The 19,999-nt window shown below is 45.0% G+C and overlaps 1 protein-coding gene across 1 annotated transcript in view; it reads right to left on the bottom strand.

The window, feature by feature from the left end:
* Positions 1-19,749, bottom strand: part of Ninj2 (ninjurin 2) — a 113,041-nt gene extending 93,292 nt beyond the window's left edge. The window contains exon 1 of the transcript XR_004122279.1: positions 19,363-19,749. The gene's annotated coding sequence lies outside the window, so the exon portion shown is untranslated. The remainder of the gene's footprint in view (positions 1-19,362) is intronic.
* Positions 19,750-19,999: the final 250 nt, after the last annotated feature.

Below are 19,999 nucleotides of genomic sequence, written 5' to 3'. Positions count from 1 at the left end.
TTGAGACAGGGCTTCTCTGTGTAGCCCTGGCTGTCCTGGAACTCACTCTGTAGACCAGGCTGGCGTCGAACTCAGAAACCTGCCTGCCTCTGCCTCCCAAGTGCTGGGATTAAAGGTGTGCGCCGCCACCACCCAGCCAAATAATGTGTTTTCCAATGTGTGGTGCGCGCTGGAATCCCAGCTTTTAGGATGCCGAGGCAGGAAGTTGGCTGAGAATTTGAAGCCAGCCTGATCTACAGTTGAGAGATTTTTATCCAAAAAAGAAAGCTAATTAATCTTGGGTGTGTGTTGTCTGTATTTACTTGCAATTTTAAAAAATAATACTGTTTAGAAAATTAGAAAAAAAAACAGCAAAAATTATTTTAAAGCATTTGTTTAAAGATTTATTTATTGTATGTATGTGAGTACACTGTAGCTGTCTTCAGACACACCAGAAGAGGGCATCAGATCTCATTACAGATGGTTGTGAGCCACCATGTGGTTGCTGAGAATTGAACTCAGGACCTCTGGAAAAGCAGTCACTGCTCTTAGTCTCTGAGCCATCTCTCCAGCCCACAAAAATTCTTTTAAAGAGTTTATATACAAATTCTTATTTAGCAAACAATGTGGGTGTATTTTAATACGTTTGATTTTAAAAAAAAAAAGAAAAGAAAAGAAAAGAAAAAAACCCAAAAACCACGTAGAACAAACAGAGCAGCCAGGCCCTGGGGGTGGGCTGTACTCCTGAGGGCAGGGGAGCTGCCAGCAGGATCAGGGGAAGGTTCTGTTACTGCCTTCCTCAGGGAAGGGGAGCTTGCCTCAGAGCCAAGATTAGCATAACATGATAGCATTATACAATCCTATTATTCTTTGATTTCTCCATCCTTGACCTGACTCAGCATTCTAAAGTTACTTAAGACCTGGGAGTTTAGGTTTTGCCAAATCTACCCCTGCGCGCTTTGAGACCGAGTCCTATGCTGCAGCTGAGGCTGACCCTAGACTTGTAGCAATCCTCCTGCTTTAGCCTCCCAAATGCTGAGGTCACCCAGCCTGAGCCAAGCCCAGCTTTGCTAAATCCTTTCTTATTAAGTCCAATAAAGTTGTATTCTAGGGAAGGACGAGAATCCACGTGACCCAGATAGACATTCAAACTCTGCTACTTGCCTCGTGACTTTGCACAAATGACCTAACTTTTCTGAATTAAAAAAAAAAAAAAAGGCATAACATGTCCCTCACAGAATTAAGGGAGGTAAACTGCACATACAGGTCCTGCCACAGACTATATATTTAGAAATAAGCTGTAAGCCATAGTCACATACACACAGCTGCTCCCGTCTCTCATTGAGTTGTCTGTCTGTAGAACGGATTAGAGGGTAGGGGTGGATACTTTCAACAATTTTCTGAAGTAAAAATTGTTCCCACTTCACAGATGAGGAAACTAAGGCTCAAAGATCAGATAAATGCTCAGTGAGACAACTCCTAAAAGATCTAGGGCTGACTTTTTTTTTTTTTTTTTTTTTTTTTTTTTTTTTTTTTTTTGTCTCCTACTGCTTCTGTCCCTTTGGGTCCACACCATCAGTCATGGCCAGAAAGGGACCTGGTAGTCAATGGCACCTGGAGCCCTCTCCTCTGCCCCGCTGGCTTCCATCTATCTACCTTCCCTCCCACACCTCCCGACATCCCTACCCCACCCCCACCCCGTAATACAGCCTCCGCATTTTCCTTGTTAAAGAACGTGTCAGGTCGGGAACGCCTGTCTGGGACGCCTTCCAGAGCGCCTCCCTTGTAAGGGAGCCGATAAGTAGGTCACATCAGGATGCTGGTGGTGGGAGGGTAGGCTGCGATGGGAGGAGGCAAAAATACTTCAGATCACATGGAAAATGGGAGACAGAGTAACCGGGTTTCTTCCTTCCTGCTTTCTCAGTCTCCCCGGGGCAGCTGCCCCTAGGCCAAGGCCTACAGGAAAGTGTTTCCTGTCCTGGTGACCTGGGAGGTCACCAGCAATGCTGAGCTTGAGTGTACTGGGCTTGTGTCTCCTTTGCTCTCCTACCCCACCTAGTCCTGCATACCTCCCTTCACCCTCACGAGGCCCAGCTCCATTTTTCTCATCGATGGAGAAGAGAAAGCTGACCTGGGAGGCCCTGGCCTGACCGCCTGCAGCAGCACCCTGGTTTACCCAGATCTGGGTCCCTGTTCCCAAGACTACTATTGCAGTGCAATCGAGTCGCAGCCTTCGCAACCTCTCTTCTTACTAGCTCTCCTGCGGGTGGGCTACAACCAGAGCAGCGGAGGATCCCACAGCTGGGCAGATGGCTGTGGGGACCCCAGGCAGAGGAGGCTATGCAGGGCAGCAAGACACACACACCCATGCCCTGCCCGCCTCTGTACAAAACGCTCCTAAACCCCACCCCCACCCCCTACAATAGGTCCCTTTCCCTAGCTGAGCCCTGCTGGAGTCCCACTTGTAAGAAAATGCAGCTCTTGGGGAAGTCCCAGCTGTGGAGGGCAGCTGTGTGCCGACCAGGACTGAAAACTGACATTGACCACACAATCCCAAGTTTGCATTTAAGGTTTAAGACAGGGGAAGAGGCCGGGCAGTGGTGGTGCACGCCTTTAATCCCAGCACTTGGGAGGCAGAGGCAGGCAGATTTCTGAGTTCGAGGCCAGCCTGGTCTACAGAGTGAGTTCCAGGACACAGAGAAACCCTGTCTCGAAAAACCAAAAAAAAAAAAAAAAAAAAAAAAAAAAAAAAAAAGGACAGGGGAAGAAGAGACAAAAACCCAACCTTCAGCCTGGGAAAACCCTTCTACTTCCTTGGAATTCTATCTCCAGGGGACCAGTGTCTTCTCTCTGTGTCTAGCCTAGGGGCTTCCCATCCAGCCTTGGCTGCCCGGTTCTTGTTTCCCTGATATCCCTCCCCTGGCCACTCAGGGATAGGAAGCCCTCTGCTCCTCTGCTCCTCTGCTCTGGAGAAGGGAGTAGCCCCTGTCCCTTGAGTGTCCGTCCCCACCTGCCCTGTGGGTGGGAAGGTCCGCTCCTGCTTTCAGTTGCTCTCACTCTTGCAGAGCCACTGAGAGGCAGTGCTGAGAGAGACATCCATCTACACCTGGGTCTTTTATTATACTTAATCTCCCCAGTGGGGCAGACTTGTCAAACACACCTCATTCCCAGGCTGGAGAAATCCTAGCTATCTCTCATCAGAGTGGGTGTAAATCCCCACAGGTATGCGGCAGACAGGTAAGTTCCGTGCCAGGATGGGGGTGCCTTGTGCTAAAACAAAACAGTTCAGACTTGTAAAATGTATGTCTTTTGTGTTCTCCAGCTCCCTGGCATCTGCCACTGCGCAGGTCGGGGACTAGACCACTCTCTGTCTATGTCTAAGTGGGGTTGCTTCATCCGGGGCCAGAGCAGGCTCATTTCAGACAGCTGAGGAGAGAGGCCAGTCTTGAAGTTCCCATATGCCCCCCACAATTAGTCATGCACTTAAGCAGGGCTTCTGAAACCTCACTGTGCCTCAGAGTCACCAGGGGTTTGTTAAAACAGTGTCACCACTTGTCTTGTTCCTGGGTTCTGAGACTTCCACTTGAAGCCACAGCTTCAAGTCCTGTATGTGGTTTCTCATGTGTGTGTGTGTGTGAATGCTAAACTTAAAGGGCACACTTTTTATGGTGTCTTTATCCATTCAGATCACAAGCTCCAACCCCATTATACTTTTGTGTGTTGTTTCCTTTTTTTTTTTTTAGAGATTTATTTATTATTACATATAAGTAGCTGTCTTCAGACACACCAGAAGAGGGCGTCAGATCTCATTACGGATGGTTGTGAATCACCATGTGGTTTCTGGGATTTGAACTCAGGACCTTCAGAAGAGCAGTCAGTGCTCTTAACCACTGAGCCATCTCTCCAGCCCTGTTGTTTCCTTTTGAAAGAGGGTCTCAAGTATGCTGGCTGGCCTCAAACCTGCTCTGTGGCAAGGCTGGTCTTGAACTCCTGATCCTCCTGCTTGCCAAGTGCTGGGATGACAGGTGTGTACCACCTTTCCTGCCTTAATTCTGGTCTTGCATATGTGGGTGACTGACTGAGAGTCTTACTATTCTATACCCTAGGCTGGTCTTGAACTTTTCATTCTCCTATTGAGTAAAACATGGGTCCCTTGGACATAATCATGACAACACTATAGTAACCAATATGGTGCCTATTAACTAATGGTTGGGTAGGATGAGCAGAAGGGAGATACTGAACAAAGCAATGACTGACAGTGGGGGTTAGCACAGTGGGGGTTTCATTATGCTTCTCAGAGAGGGGCACAATTAAAACCCTATGGATTGTTACTTCTAAAATATTCCACTTAATATTTTCAGTTCATGATTGATCTTGGGTTATGGAAGCCTTGGAAAAGCAAAAATCTCCATTAGGAGGTTCAAAGCCTAGAACACATTCCCGGGGTTTCTGGTTCCACATTTCCTCCTCCTCCTCCTCCTCCTCCTCCTCCTCTTCCTCTTCTTCCTCCTCCTCCTCCTCCTCCTCCTCCTAGTTCATCTCGTCTGTTTCTTTGTTTGTTTGAGACAGGATCTCACTTTGTAGTCCTGGCTGGCCCTGAATTTAGCAAAGATCTGCCTCCTTCTGCCTCCTAAATGTTGTTATTATAGGAGTGTGGCACCTAGTCTGACATTTCTGACCATCTTTACATGAAAGGATAGTGCTGTCTGGGGACCATGTGTAGCCAAAGAAAGCTTAGGTTTGAGTCACAGTCTTTCCCTCGGCAGCTCCTAGCACTCGTAGCTAGAGCTTGCTGAACTTCAGTTCCTTAGCCACAGGGTAGAGTCACAGAGAGGAGGAAACCTAAATTGAGAAAATGCCTCCATAAAATCGATCAAGCCTATAGTATATTCTCTTCATTAGTAGTTGATGTAGGAGAACCCAGCTTATTGGGGATGGTGCTATCTCTGGGCTGGTGGTCCTGGGTTCTATAAGACAGCAGGCTGAACAAGCCATGAGGAGCAAGCAGGTGAGCAGCACCCCCTCCTCCACGGCCTCTGCATCAGCTCCTGCTCCAGGTTCCTGCTTTGTTTGAGCTCATGCCCTGTCTTTGATGATGAACTTCAGTGTGGAAGTGAAATAACGCCCTCCTTCTCCACTTGCGTTTGGTCATAGTGTTTCATCCCAGCAATATAAACCCTAATTAAGACAGAGAATCAGACTGCATGTGGATTCCCTAATTAAGACAGAGAATTAGACTGCATGTGGATTTGAAAGAGCTTTTCAATGTCCATGGCAAATAGAGTATACGGACTGCCATGTGGCTCAGGTATAGATCATATATTTCACATACACAAAGCCCTGCATTCAATCCCAAGCACCACAAAAAAAGAGCAAGCCACCAAGACATTGTTTATCAAGTTGGTTTGTTTCTTGCGTATCAGATCCCCTGCCCAGTGCTGTGGCTGATTGGAGACAGATCATGTGTGAGAACTCTAAAGCCCAGTTAAGCTTCCTGCCTCTTAGTCAGATATGATGGTGTACTGGCTGGTTTTGTGTGTCAACTTGACACAGGGTAGAGTTATCACAGAGAAGGGAGTTTCAGTTGGGGAAGTACCTCCATGAGGTCGTGGGGCATTTTCTCAATTAGTGATCAAGGGGGTAGGGCCCCTTGTGGGTGGTGCCATCCCTGGACTGGAGGTCTTGGGCTCTATAAGAAAGCAGGCTGACCAAGTCAGGAGAAGCAAGCCAGTAAGGAACATCTTTCCATGGCCTCTGCATCAGCTCCTGCTTCCTGACCTGCCTGAGTTCCAGTCCTGACTTCCTCTGGTGATCAACAGCCATGTGGAAGTGTAAGCTCAATAAACCCTTTCCTCCCCAACTTGCTTCTTGGTCATGATATTGTGCAGGAATAGAAACCCTGACTAAGACAGATGGGAACAAGCCTACAGAACTCAGAGGCTAGTTGGTAGGATGGCATGTTTGAATTCATCTGAGATAGACACCAAAGAGCAGGAGAGAAACCATATTCCTAGAAGGAGTGTAAAAGGTTCAGGTAGAGGTCCTGGAAGGAATATAGAAAGAATAAAAGCTGCCTATGTCCTTCCCACATGACATCCAGAGTGGCACTTAGCCAGGACACCAAATTGGGTCCTCAAAGATTGTTTGCAAGCAGGTTCCATGTTTGTTTGTTTGTTTTAATTATAGCCAGGTAGTGGTGGTAAAAGCCTTTGATCCAGCACTCAGGAGGCAGAAGCAAGCAGATCACTGAGATCAAGGCCAGCCTGGTCTACAGAGGGAGTTCCAGGACAGCCAGAATAGAGACAACATTTTCTGAAAAACAAAGCAAAATAGCAACAATGAAAGAAAATTGTGTGCGTGCTTGCATGTGAATGTGTGTGCACCCAAATGTGAGTGCCCAAGAAGACATAGGATCCCCTATAGTCAGGTTTTCAGATGTTTGTGAGCTGTCTGATGTAGGTGCTGGGAGCCAGAACTTGGGTCTGCTGCAAAATCTGTACATGTTCTTAGCTGCTGAATCATTTCTCCTGCATACTAGAATACACACACACACACACACACACACACACACACACATGTACACACATGTGCAAAAGTTGTACATGTACAACTGTTAAAAAGCGGAACAGCCATTGAAAAGAAGAATGCTTCTTATCCACAAAATTAGTCAATTGATTATTTTCTATGGTATCAGAGGCAGAATATATAGATTTATGTATATGCACTCTGACTCGTATTCATGGATCTACTGATTTATATATAGACACACCTGCTTTTCTAACCTTTTTAAAACTAAATCTTTTTATCTTCTGATCGAAGTATAATCATGTAGTGGTAGAAAATTTGCAAGCGAAATACAAAGTAAAAAAAAATAAAAGAAAAGAAAAGAAGAAAGTGAGTCACTCGTAAACCCACAGCCCAGAAACAGCCAGAAGACAGCAGAGCATCCTTCTGGCCAATGCATATTATTCTTCATGAATTTTGAAGGCATTCAAGATTAAATGTTTATCCAGTTCTATGTCATTTCTTTGTCTTAATGTACAAGTAGCTTTTTGGTATTTGTGATGGGTAATCTTGGTTGTTAACTTGGCATATGTAGGAAGAGGAAGCATCAACTGAGAGGTGATCCTCTATTAGTTGGCCTGTGGGCAGGCATGCCTGTGAGGCCTCTTCTTCTTCTTAAAGAATTGTTTATTTTATATGTAAGAGTACATTGTCGCTCTCCTCAGACACACCAGAAGGGGGCATCAGATCCCATTACAGATGGTTGTGGCCACCATGTGGGTGCTGAGAATTGAATTCAGGACCTCCAGAAGAACAGTCAGTGCTCTTAAGCACTGAGCCATCTCTCCAGCCCCTGTGAGAGGCCTCTTCTTGACTGTTGATTGATGTGGGAGGACTCAGTTGGTCTTAGGTTGGATAAGAAAGGCTGAATGTGAGCCTGGAAGCAAGCCAGGAAGTCTAGCTCTTCAGTGGTTTCTGCTTCAAGCTCCTGTCTTGAGGCCCTGCTTTGGCCTTCCTCAACCATGGGCTGTAGGCTGTAAGCTAAAACAAAGCTTTCCCTCTTCCCCAAGGTCCTTCTGTTCATGGTGTTTATCACAGCAACAGAAACCAAATACAACAGTATTCATTTAAATATTCTTCAAAAATCTTTTTTAAATATCTACTCATATCTGCAACAGTCTACATTTAACCACTTATTTACCCTATAAATCTCAATCAACACCCTTGAATAGCTGAGTAACTACTATATCCTTAGACTGAACCTAGAAACATAGCGCTCTCTCTCTCTCTCTCTCTCTCTCTCTCTCTCTCTCTCTCTCTCTGTTGTTGTTGGGTTTTTTTTTGGTTTTTGTTTTTGTTTTTTTTTTCTTGAGACAGGATATTTTTGTGTATCCCTGGCTGTCCTTGAACTTGCTCTTATAGACCAAGCTGCCCTTGAACTCTAAGATCTGCCTCTCCTGCCTTCCAAGTGCTGGGATCAAAGATGTGCACCACTGCCACCCAGGACATTATAGTCTCTTAATGCATATCCCAACTTGTTTTCTGGACCTCCTACTTGAAAAGAGAGGAGACTCTAGTTTCTGGTTCTGCATATAAGAAGCTTGGAAGACACCACTCTGATGGGACAAGCAATAGTTACATGGCTGAAGAGTCTACATCTCATCTCTTCTTGGCTCTGGAAGAGAGGTGGGCAAACATGGAAAGTAAACCCCTCAAGCTGGATGGGCAGGCAGGTGGACACAGGGTACCATGGCCAAGCAGAGCAGACTCTGGGGCAGGGTGAGGTGGGGCGGGGTGGGGTTGGGTTGGGGCTGACTGCTGCAAGAGAAATGCTGGAGGCAGAGGGATGCATCTCAGAGTCACAATGCCAGGAGCCCACTGCAATGGGTGAGGAAAATGCTTTGTGCATTTTACCTCTAGGAGCCCCACTAAGTACTCAGAGTAAATGCTGTAAGAAAACCCCTTCCTGCAGAGATAATGGGAACAAAACCATCTTGAAATAACAGAGGATTTGCTCTTTTAAATATGGTCTGCTTTCAAGAGGCATTATTAACCACAGCCTAAGCTTTTTATCACAGCCTACCTCACCCGAGGAAAGAAAATACCCAGCCGGGCAGTGGTGCTGCACACCTATGATCCCAACACTTGGGAGGCAGAGGCAGGTAGATTTCTGAGTTCGAGGCCAGCCTGGTCTACAGAGTGAGTTCCAGGACAGCCAGGGCTACACAGGGAAACCCTGTCTCGAAAAACCAAAGGAAAAAAAAAGAAAAAAAAAAGAAAATACCCACTGTATTGCACACTGGCCACTTTGTCCTACGTAAGAAGTCAGTGATGGGAGGGTTGATATGCATTTCTGAAGTTCACAGAGGCTCAGGAAGGCCCATCATCAAGAACTATTGAACCCCCTAATGTCTACCATACCTTACCACAGCAATAACTATCTGTTTATAATATTCTTTTTGGCTGATACATCATATCTGTATATCAAGAGTTTATAAAGGCATGGTTTAAAAAGATTGAACAAGACACCAGAATCAGACATGGCAGGGGAGTTAAACTCTGAGCTGCACTAAGGACTCTCAAGCAGACAGAGAGCAAGCAAAGACTGAGTGAGAGTGAAGCTGAGAGGAAGAAATCCTGGAAGGGGCTGGGGGAGTGGCTCAGGGATAAGATGCTAGCTAGCCTAGCAGGTTCAAGGCCCTAGGTTCCATTCCCAGCACCAAAAAGGAAATTAAAGATATAAGCTCAGAATACCTGGAGATGATGTCATATTACATGAGAAAAAAATAACACCAATCTTTCAAGACTGTATAAAATAAAAATTGACTACAGGTAGTGGTGGTCTGTCTTAGGGTTTTACTGCTGTGAACAGGCACCATGACGAAGGCAACTCTTTTGTTGTTGTTGTTGTTGTTTTCAAGACAGGGTTTCTCTGTGTAGCCCTGGCTGTCCTGGAACTCACTCTGTAGACCAGACTGGCCTCAAACTCAGAAATCCACTTGCCTCTGCCTCCCAAGTGCTGGGATTAAAGGCGTGCGTCACCACCGCCCGGCTTCAAGGCAACTCTTGTAAGGACATCAACGTTTCATTAGGGTTGGTTGGCTTACAGGTTTAGAGGTGCAGTCCATTATCGTCAAAGTGGGAGCATGGCAGCATCTAGGCAGACATGGTACAGGCAGAGCTGAGAGTTCTACATGTTCATCTGAAGGCTGCTAGTGGAAGACTGACTTCCAAGCAGCTAGGGTGAGGGTCTTAAGCCCACACCCACAGTGACAAACCTACTCTAATAAGGCCATACGTCCTAATAGTGCCACTCCCTGGGCCGAGCATATACAAACCATCACATGGCCCCCCCCCCCACATACTTTAAAAAATGAGGGGGGGGAGAGTAAGAATCAAGAAGAAATACTAGAGATGTCAAACCCAGGAACAGAAACACACATGGCCATTGACAGGCTTATGTGTGGGTGACATGGCTGACAAAAGCATTTCTGAGACTGAGGATGTGTCTCTAGAAATGCTCCAAACTGAAAGCAAAGAACAGAAACAGACAACCAGAATAGTCAAAGGCCGTGTGGCTCCTGCAGCTGATGTGAATGAACGTCTGAGGGAGAAGGAGGGGACAGAAGGTGTAGTTAAGTCAAAGCTGTCAGAATCATCGCTCAAGTGGACCTCCGATGCTGACAAATCATAGACCCAGGGAGCAGAGAACTCTAGGCAGGAGGAAAAAAGGTTTCAGAAAATTAAAGATGAAGAGTCCCAAAAAAAGACAGTACAGTGAAATATTTAAGGTACTCAGAAGGGCAGAGGTGGTTCAGTGGGTAAAGGCTCTTGGCACCAAGGCTGATGACCTGAGTCCGATCCCTGAGACCCACAAAATGGAAGAGAAGTGACTCCCGAAAGCTGTCCTCTGCTCGCCCATGTTTGCACTACGGCACACAAGCAAACCTTTTGAAATGAGAGGGTAAGACCATCAACATGGCACTTGGCTCTGAAGCTCAGCCACCAGAATTCAATCCCTGCACCCTAGGTAAAGGCAAAGGAGAAAACCAATTCCACGGAACTCTCCCAAGACCTGCACAAATACACCATGGCGTGCGAGCTCGTGTACACACATCATGCATGCACACACATACAATAATAATAAAAAAATTTTGACGGTAATGAAAGTTTCAGAAATAACCTGCAGACTACAACACAGTATAAATAAGCTTAGCACCAACACTGAAGCAGATAGTGAGTGATTACAATACAAATAAAGTTCCAAATAGCTGGGAAACACAAAGTATGATGTCATACTCTCATTTACTGAATGTCGAATGAAAAAAATTAGAAGTGTAGAGGAATACACTATACAAGAAAACAAATAAGCTAATTGCATTATCAAAATATGTGTGTCCCAAGAAACAAGTTAACTATCGATAATGACCACAACCTGCTGAAGGAATGAAATACAACTAGCTTCCCTGGGGTTAAAACTAGGCAGCCATAGAACCTAAGCTAGCAAGTTTCTGAGCACCTTAGAAGGCCATGCTGCTGTGTGAAAGGCTTTCCTGGTTGAGAGAGTGCCATCAAGCTCAAGTGACCCAGAAGACAATGCATAAGGAGGGACCTTTAATGAAGCCGGTTTCAAAAGAACCAGGAAACAGCATGGAGAGAGGGTCAACAGACGCAAGAAATCTAAGTTCAGCGAAGAAATCAGACACCTTGACATGGATTTAGAGGACTGCCATGGTGAAATGAGTAAGAAGTTAAAAAAATAAATAAATAAAAGAGGAAAATAAAGACATTTTTCTAAGCTGGGCAGTGGTGGCGCATGCCTTTAATCCTAGCACTTGGGAGGCAGAGGCAGGTTGATTTCTGAGTTCGAGGCCAACCTGGTCTACAGAGTGAGTTTCAGGACAGCCAGTGCTATACAGAGAAACCCTGTCTTGAAAAACAAAACAAAAACAAAAACAAACAAACAAACAAACAAAAACTAGAGACTTGAGGAAACTCAAGAGTCAAGGCCTGACACAGAAGGCTCTAGAGAAACCAACCATCAATACCAGCTGCTTAAGGCAGAAGTCTTCTCCCATAGACCACAAGAGTTAAGATGATACAGGATGGCGCTGGAGAGATGGCTCTGTGGTTAAGAGCACTTGCTGCTTTTGTAGAAGATAGGTTCAGTTCCCAGCACCCACATGGCAGCTCACAGCCATCTGTCTGTAACTCCAGTTACAGGGGACTTGACAGCCTCTTCTAAACCTGGACATCAGGCATGTATACGGTATACATACATGTAGGCAAAACATTCATATACACAAAATAAAGAAATAAACCTTTAAAAAAAGGTTACACAGGGTGACCTTAATTTTAAGTCCATTAAACGTGAATATCTAAACTATAAGTGGGGCTTTGACTTCAGTCAGTGGCTACAATCCAGTGTACAGGAAACAGAATTTTTGGAAAGCAAGATGAGCGAGGGAGAACAATCTCTAAATATGCAAATGACAGTAGATCTGAGATGTGTGATTTGTTAGAACGGAAAAAAGGAATATGCCAGCAAAGAAACGGCATTAGCAGCCTGCAGAAATGCCTTCAAGAACACACTGGCTGTGCTGGAAGTGTAAATCAGCCAGTAGAGTGCTTGCCTAGTATGCACAAAGCCCCAGATTCCCCAGATCCACACAAAAGTGGGTGAGCTGGTGCTCGCCTGTAGCTCTACCCCTCAAGAAATAGAGGGAGGGAGGGGCAGAAAGTCAAGGTCATTCTCAGCTACATAGTGAGCTCTAGGCTAGCTTAAGATTCACATGAGACCTTGTCTTAGAAAGAAAGAAAGAAAGAAAGAAAGAAAGAAAGGAAGAAAGAAAGGAAGAAAGAAAGAAAGAAAGAGAAAGGAAGAAAGGAAGGAAGGAAGAAAGAGAAAGAGAGAAAGGAAGAGAAAGAAAGAGGAAGAGAAAGAAAAAGAAAGAAAGAAAGAAAGAAAGGAAGAAGGAAAGAAAGAAAGGAAGGCAGGAAGGAAGGAAGGAAGAAAGAAAGGGAGGGAGGGATGAAGGAAGGAAGGAAGAGAGGGAGAGAAAGAAAGATCACAGTGGAGAAGCTAAACAGAATTGGTAACACTGAAAACAGGAAAGCACTGCCCATTCTCAGCAACACCACGAACAGGATAATCTTTTGATGAAAGAATTTATAGCAGCTAAGAGTCAAGACTGTGATTACCAGTCAGTTACTAAAAAGACAAGGAAGCAGGTTACGGAGCAGTAACTCGTCCTGGGTGTTCCACACAGTGTCAGCAGAAACCAAATTTGAATCAGCTGATGAGTGCGTGTGGGAATATCTTCTTGTTGCTGAACTTGAGACAGTTCACCTCCTGAAGATTATACTGGATTTTACTCCTGAATGGCATAATTTCTGTGATCTCTTTGAAGAATGAATACAGAAGTTTAATAAAGAGTTTAATATAAAAGGGGGTGGAGTTAAGCAGTGCAACTCCCTGAGAGAGCACTTGGCTGGCATGGGCAAGGCTGAAAAGTCGCTGTCTCAGATCTCAGATACACAAAACTGAGGGAGTTCCTTGCAGTAGACTTGACTTCAAACAATGATAAAAGTTATTTAGAAGAAAGAGAAAATAAAATAGGCCAAAAGCTCACATTTATTGAAAGAAAGTAGAAGGCCAGTGTGCTCAGATCTACAGTACTCGTGAGATCCTTGATTTCAGCATGATGGGAAGAAAAATAAATATATAAACAAATGTAACAACTCCATAAAAATAAATGAAGGTAAAATGAAAACTTCATTTGTATTATCTTTCAAAAAATTTGGGGCGTGGGGCAGGCTTGAGACAGAGTTTCTCTGTGTAGGCCTGAATGTCCCTGAACTCACCTCTGTAGACCAGGCTGGCCTGGGACTCAGGGATCCACCTGCCTCTGCCTCCCGAGTGCTGAGATTAAAGGTGTGTGCCACCGAAGGCAGACCTCATCTCTTATAATCACTTTTAATATCAATAGTCTAACTGACAAGGAGAGGGGCTGGAGGGTGGCTTAGTCAGCAAAGCACTAGCTGTGCAAGATGAAGGCTTGCGTTTAATTCCCAGAATCTACTTTAAAAGCTGACAGTGATGGCGCACTGAGGGTCAGGCTTGGAGAGGAAACAATAGCAGATCCTTCTGGCCAACCACCCTCGCCAATGTGGTGAGCCCCAGACCATGCAGAGAGCTTATCTCAAAAAGCAAGGCAGACGGCCTGAGAAGTGACCCCCTACTTCATTATCCTGAGTAGGCCTACGCCACCAGGCCCAGTGAGTAGAACAACCTGTCGGCCGCCTTACCTGTCCAGTGGAAATAAGTAGGCAAACACCGAGCCCTTCTCCATGCAGTTTAATCAGGAACCTTCATTTTTACTTCTTCTCTAGCTAGCTTCTTTTATATTCTTCTATATCTTCTTCTTACGTCTTACTTATTACTACTTACATCTTATTAGTTACATCTTATTAGTTACATACTTATTCCTAATTCTACATCTTACATCTGTCCTTACATCTTACTTCTATATCTACATCTTCTCTCCTATCCTATTACCAGCCCCAATTCTACATACTTACTCCTAAATTTCTCCTAACCCATCACCAGCCCTGTCTACATACTTACTATCTTTACATACTTACTCAATACTCTTCCAGCCCCCAGCCCTTGTGGGTTAAATACTTTCCCTGGTCCCAATCAGCATCAGCTACATGGCAAAGCATAATAGGCTACAAGAAATCATGCCAGCTTGCATCATAAACTAGAGGCACACAGCTTTTCCAACTAAGGCTTGTTTATCTCAATGCTCTCTGCTCTGGCCGGAGACCAGGTGTTCAATATATATATATATATATTATACATATGTATATGTATATGTATATGTATATGTATATGTATATATATATATATATATTATATATATATATATATGGTGGCAGCTGCGGCTCCCCACACAACCTTTCACATACATTAAACTATGTGAAACAAAACTCACAGAAATGCAAAGGGAAGTAGGTGGCCCTCATAGTATAGGCGGAGACTTGTGAGTCCTATCAGAAATGGGCATATTCAGCAGGAAACAGGAAATAGGTAGGCAGAGTTAAACCCAGCAGCGGCAGCAGCAGCAGCAGCTGGATAGGACTGACATCTACAGATGACTTCATCACGACAGCAGAATTACAGCCTCTGCTCACCAAGATAGGTCCCCTTCTGAGCTATAAAGCACATCTTTATAATTATTTGAAAGTAGAAATCATGGGCCAGGCATAGGTGGCACACATGTCTTTAGTCTCAGCACTGGGGAGGCAGAGGCAGGTGGATTTCTGTGAGTTTGAGACCAACCTGGTCTATAGAGTGAGTTCCAGGACCAACAGGGCTATGTAGAGAGACCTAGTCATAAAACAAAAACAAAAACAAACAAACAAAACCAAAATCAAAAACAGAAACCATGTGATGCCTGTTACTAGACCAAAGTGAAAATAGACTGGAAATCAGTTACAGAACTCTAACGGGAAAGTACACAGAGTGGAGATTAAACAGCACACTTTGAAAATGTATTCAAAATGAAGGAATTCCAAGACAATTAAAGAATTTTGAACTAAATGAAATAAGACGAAATTCATCACAATTTGTGGGACAGAGCAAAGTCAGGGTTCAGAGGGGGAAATTAGCAAAGTCAGGGTTCAGAGGGGGAAATTGGCAAAGTCAGGGTTCAGAGGGGGAAATTAGCAAAGTCAGGGTTCAGAGGGGGAAGAGCACTACATGTGGATGCTAGAAAAGAAGAAACATCTAGAGCCGGTAATCTATACTTCTAAATTAGGAAAGAAAACAAAGAGCAAGCGGTCCTCAGCGACCAAGTCCCTAAGCCTAGGCTGCGGGAAGCTAAGACGAGAGAAAGTTCAACATAATCGTGTGTACAGTAAGACCCTGTCAAACACATGCATGCACGCACACACACACGCGCACACACACACAAATGTGTACATGCACTAAAACAAAACATTCAGGAACCAGGGCCGTACATACAAAGTGAGACTGATGACAGTCTGAGCTATATAAAACCTGTCTTAATAAAACAAAACAGAAAAAGCAAAGAACAAACTCCCCAATTAAATAGAAAATAAGAGCAATTAAATGAATGTAAACTGAAAAAAGAATAATTAAAAAGTACAGAGTCGCCGGGTGGTGGTGGCACACACCTTTAATCCCAGCACTTGGGAGGCAGAGGCAGGTGGATCTCTGAGTTCGAGACCAGCCTGGTCTACAGAGTGAGTTCCAGGACAGCCAGGGCTATACAGAGAAACCCTGTCTTGGAAAAAAAAAAAAAAGTACAGAGTCAGGCATCTGTGTGTGTGTGTGTGTGTGTGTGTGTGTGTGTGCTGTAGCACACGTGTGGTCAGAGGACACCTTTAGATTTGGATTTTCACCTTACCTTATTTTCCTTATTTGGATCTTTGTTGTCTGACACTGCACATGGGGCTAGCTATCCCACGGACTTCTAGGGATGGGTTTGCCTCCGTCTGTTACCCCACCATAGAAGCACTAGGAGATCAGATTCTGTATAGCTCTAGCTGTCCTGGAACTCACTCTGTAGATCAGGCGGGCCTCAAACTCAGAAATCCGCCTACCTCTGCCTCCCAAATGCTGGAATCAAAGGCGTGCGCCACCACTGCCCAGGAGATCAGATTCTAACATGACTGACTTTCTGTGGAGTCTAGGGATTTGAACTCAGGTTCTCACGCTAGCACAGCAAGCTCTTTACCCATTAAGCCATTAAGCCATTAAGCCATTTCTCTTGCTCAGTTTTCCTCTCTCCCTGGTGCTAACAATTGAACTTAGGGCCACACACATGCATGACCACTAAACTAGATTTACAGCCTTTGCTTTGTTTTTCAGGCAGGGTGTGTCTTTTGCCCCAGGCTAACCTCAGTTATTTGCTACTGTGTCCAGCTGATGGAAATCAGAACCGACACAGGAAGATGGATTCATTGTTTCAAAGATGTCAGTTCTTCTCAGTTTGATCTATGGACTCACAACAATTCCAATCAAAATAAATCTCTGGCTATCAGAAATATGGCTACAGTATATATGCAGAGGTAAATACCCAGGTCTAGAACAGCTAATTATACAATGTTGGAAGAAAACAAAAGGGAGACTTATATCAAGGAAACTCAAGAGTCACTATAAATCTATAAAGAGGGAGACAATATGCTATTGGAAAAGAATAGGTCAGTGGGACAGTATGGGAACCCACAAATAAATATACCCAAGTACAGTCAATTATGTTTGGAAAGAGGAAGGGAGCCAGTGTGTGTGTGTGTGTGTGTGTGTGTGTGTGTGTGTGTGTGTGTGTGTGTTGTGGATGGGGAGATACAGAGAACAATGGGAGTTAATATGATCAAAACATACTGCATATATATAGTAATCTCACAGTGAAACTCATTATTTTATACAATTAGTGTATGCTGATGAAAATATCTAAAAGTAAATGAATTGTTAGTTATGATGGCCCATGCCGGTCCTCCCAGAACTTAGAAGGCCTATACAGAAGGATTGCCAAAGTTTAAGGCCAGCCTGAGCTATGTAGAAAGGAAAAGGCTAGGGTGGGGGTTAGTTGGGGAGGGGATGGGAAAAAATAGAATAAAGGACAAGGAAAGAAAAGAAGAGGAAAGAAAAGAAAAAAAAAAGAAAAGAAAAGGAATAAACTAGTAAATCCAGGCACTGGAGTCCTGAAACAAAATATGCTAGGGCTTCAAGATGGCTCAGCTGGGGAAGTGCTTTTCCTGGAAAGCAGGACGACCTGAGTTCAATCCTCAGAACTTGCTTCAAAAACAACAAGAAAACCTCATCATGGTGACATGTGCTTAGAATCCTAGCACTGAGGAGATGAAAAGAGCATGTCCCCGAGGCTCATGGCCAGCCAGCCTAGCCAGCAAGAGACTGAGAAAAAGTGAACGGCACCAGAGGAATGACATCATAGAGTGTCCTCTGCCCTCTACGTGCACTCACATACATGTGCACGCATAACTACATACATGTATGAACTTCTCCAGATACACACACAAACAAATAAGCTGGCAAGACATGGAGAAATCTTAGGTTGCTAAGTGAGGGAAGCCAATCTGAAAAGTCTAATTTGTTTAATCTCGGTGATATGACAGTCTAGAAGAGGTAAAACAGGAAAAGAGATGTGACTGACGATTGCCAGGGCTTGAGAAGAGTAAATGGGTCGGTGGGGGAAGTAACTGTGGTACTGTAGGGGTGGAAATGGGTCACGGCATTTGTGCTGGCTCACACTGTACTCTTTGATGGATGGGTGGTAAGTTCTAGTTGGGGAACGTTCTAGTGGGGTACTCATGTGTGAGGGTAGGGATTTTATGGGAGTTCCCTATTCCTTCAAGTGAGCTATGTACCTAACCCTGCCCTAAATGCAATCTGAAAGTAGAGGGGCTGAGGATGCAGCAGAGTGGCAGTGTGTGCTGAGCCTGTGTGAGGCCCTGGGTGTCCAAAATGGCAAACTCACACCTTCCATAAGAGCAGGAAGCTGACCCCCTCTCCAGCTCAGGTCAAGTATATTACCAGTTTGGGAGCTTGGGTTTAGTCTCAAGATCATGCTTTGGTATCAAGCATTCTTGATCCTGAAAGTCCTTTTCTGAGGGCTAAAAGGATGGCTCAGTGGTTCAGAGCTCTTTCAAAGGATCTGGGTTTAGTTCCCATCAGTTCCCGGCAACCACAAGGTGGTTCATGACCATCCGTAATTCCAGTTTCTAAAAATCCAACACCGTCCTCTGATGTCCACAGGCACCAGGCATGCATCTGGTGCAGATACGTATACAGGCAAAATACTCATAAACACAAAAATAAATCTAAAAAGAATTATTTAAAAAGTCCTTTTCTGGACTGGAGAGATGGCTCAGTGGGTAAGAGCACTGACTGCTCTTCCAAAGGTCCTGAGTTCAATTCCCAGCAATCACATGGTGGCTCACAACCATCCGTGCTGAGATCTGACTCCCTCTTCTGGTGTGTCTGAAGACAGCTACAGTGCGTCACGAGGGAGCGAGTGGGGCTGGAGCAAGCAGAGGTCCTGAGTTCAATTCCCAGCAGCCACATGATGGCTCACGGCCATCTGTACAGCTACAGTGTACTCATACACATAAAATAAATAAATAAAAAGTCCTTTTCTGCTGTTTAGTTGTCTAACTCTTGGAAGAGTTAGCATGCCACTTTCAGCTGATGCTTCTGTGCCTGATTGGCTCTCTGCCCTTGCTTGAACCTTCCATTTCCTCTAGTGCCTTCAAGCCTATAGCATCAGGAGTAGGACACCTGACTGCCTCTCCCTAGTGCATGGTTGCCTACCTCATGCTGCTGCTCTCTGAATGAGACACTGTCTGTCCCACACAAGAGAGCTTTGTAGACTCAGGTCCCAAAAAAGTTTAGGTTTTTCCAACCTTTGAAAAGACAGAGTTGGCCACCTGCGTCTCTCGCTCTCTAACACCCCAGCTTTATAGTTCCTTGTCTCTAAGAGGACAGGCAGTTGGGCAGCTCTCATGGAGCAGTCGCTGTCCCAGGGTTTGGGGGAAAGCACTGCACGGACTATGAAATCATTTTCTGATAACACAGATCTTATTAGCTCTTTGACTAGAGGAAGCAGAGGCCGAGGAGAATCAAAACAACCCACATTTCACATATCTAGTGACACGTAAGGAACCAGCCTGGGGAAACAAAATGGGACTAAAGAGCAAAGGCCAGTGGTGCGTTCAGAGAAGGGGGTGAGGAAGAGAGAAAGTAAAGGTGGAGGTGGCTATCAAGTGATCAAATGCCGCCTTCACAACCGCTCCCAGGATCCCCCCCTTCTCTCAGCTCCCCACAAAACTTACTTGAAGGTGGGTGATTTCTCGGCCTGACTCCATCTTGCTGCCCTGGGGCCACTTGCCACCCTCTGAGTGGCTGTAGTTTGCATGGGCTTTTCAGCTGGGCAGTCTGTGCTTAGGGCTCTTCTGAGGTGGGAGACAGAGCTGCTGCAAAGTCAGACCAGCTATTCATCTTGCTGATGTGGGATGCTTGGCTTGGCCTCAGCCCCTGGGGGAGGTGCAGATGTGTGCAAGTGTCTGCCCCGCATGTGGCATATTGATACGTGGGCCTTTTGAGTTGTCCCTCTAGTCCCAAGCCAGGCCATCTGAGGTGCTGGTGCCTGTTTTGAGACAGTAAGGCTTGCTACTGAAAAAATAATTCTGCGTGTTTCCCAAGGAAATTGGAGAACAGCTGTAACAGAGTTTTCACACAGCACACTAGTTGCTCAGAGTAGAGTCTCTAGTGACACATTAAGGAACCAGCCTGGGGAAACAAAATGGGACTAAAGAGCAAAGGCCAGTGGTGCCTTCAGAGAAGGGGATGAGGAAGAGAGAAAATAAAGGTGGAGGTGGCTATCAAGTGATCAAATGCCACTGGAATAGGGAACTCCCATAAAATCCCTACCCTCACACATGAGTAGAACATTCCCCAACTAGAACCTAC

This window comes from Mastomys coucha, unplaced genomic scaffold (assembly GCF_008632895.1).
Source record: "Mastomys coucha isolate ucsf_1 unplaced genomic scaffold, UCSF_Mcou_1 pScaffold20, whole genome shotgun sequence".
Taxonomy (NCBI): domain Eukaryota; kingdom Metazoa; phylum Chordata; class Mammalia; order Rodentia; family Muridae; genus Mastomys; species Mastomys coucha.
The sequence above is the reverse complement of the archived record's forward strand: the minus strand, read 5'-3'. Positions and strand labels throughout refer to the sequence as shown.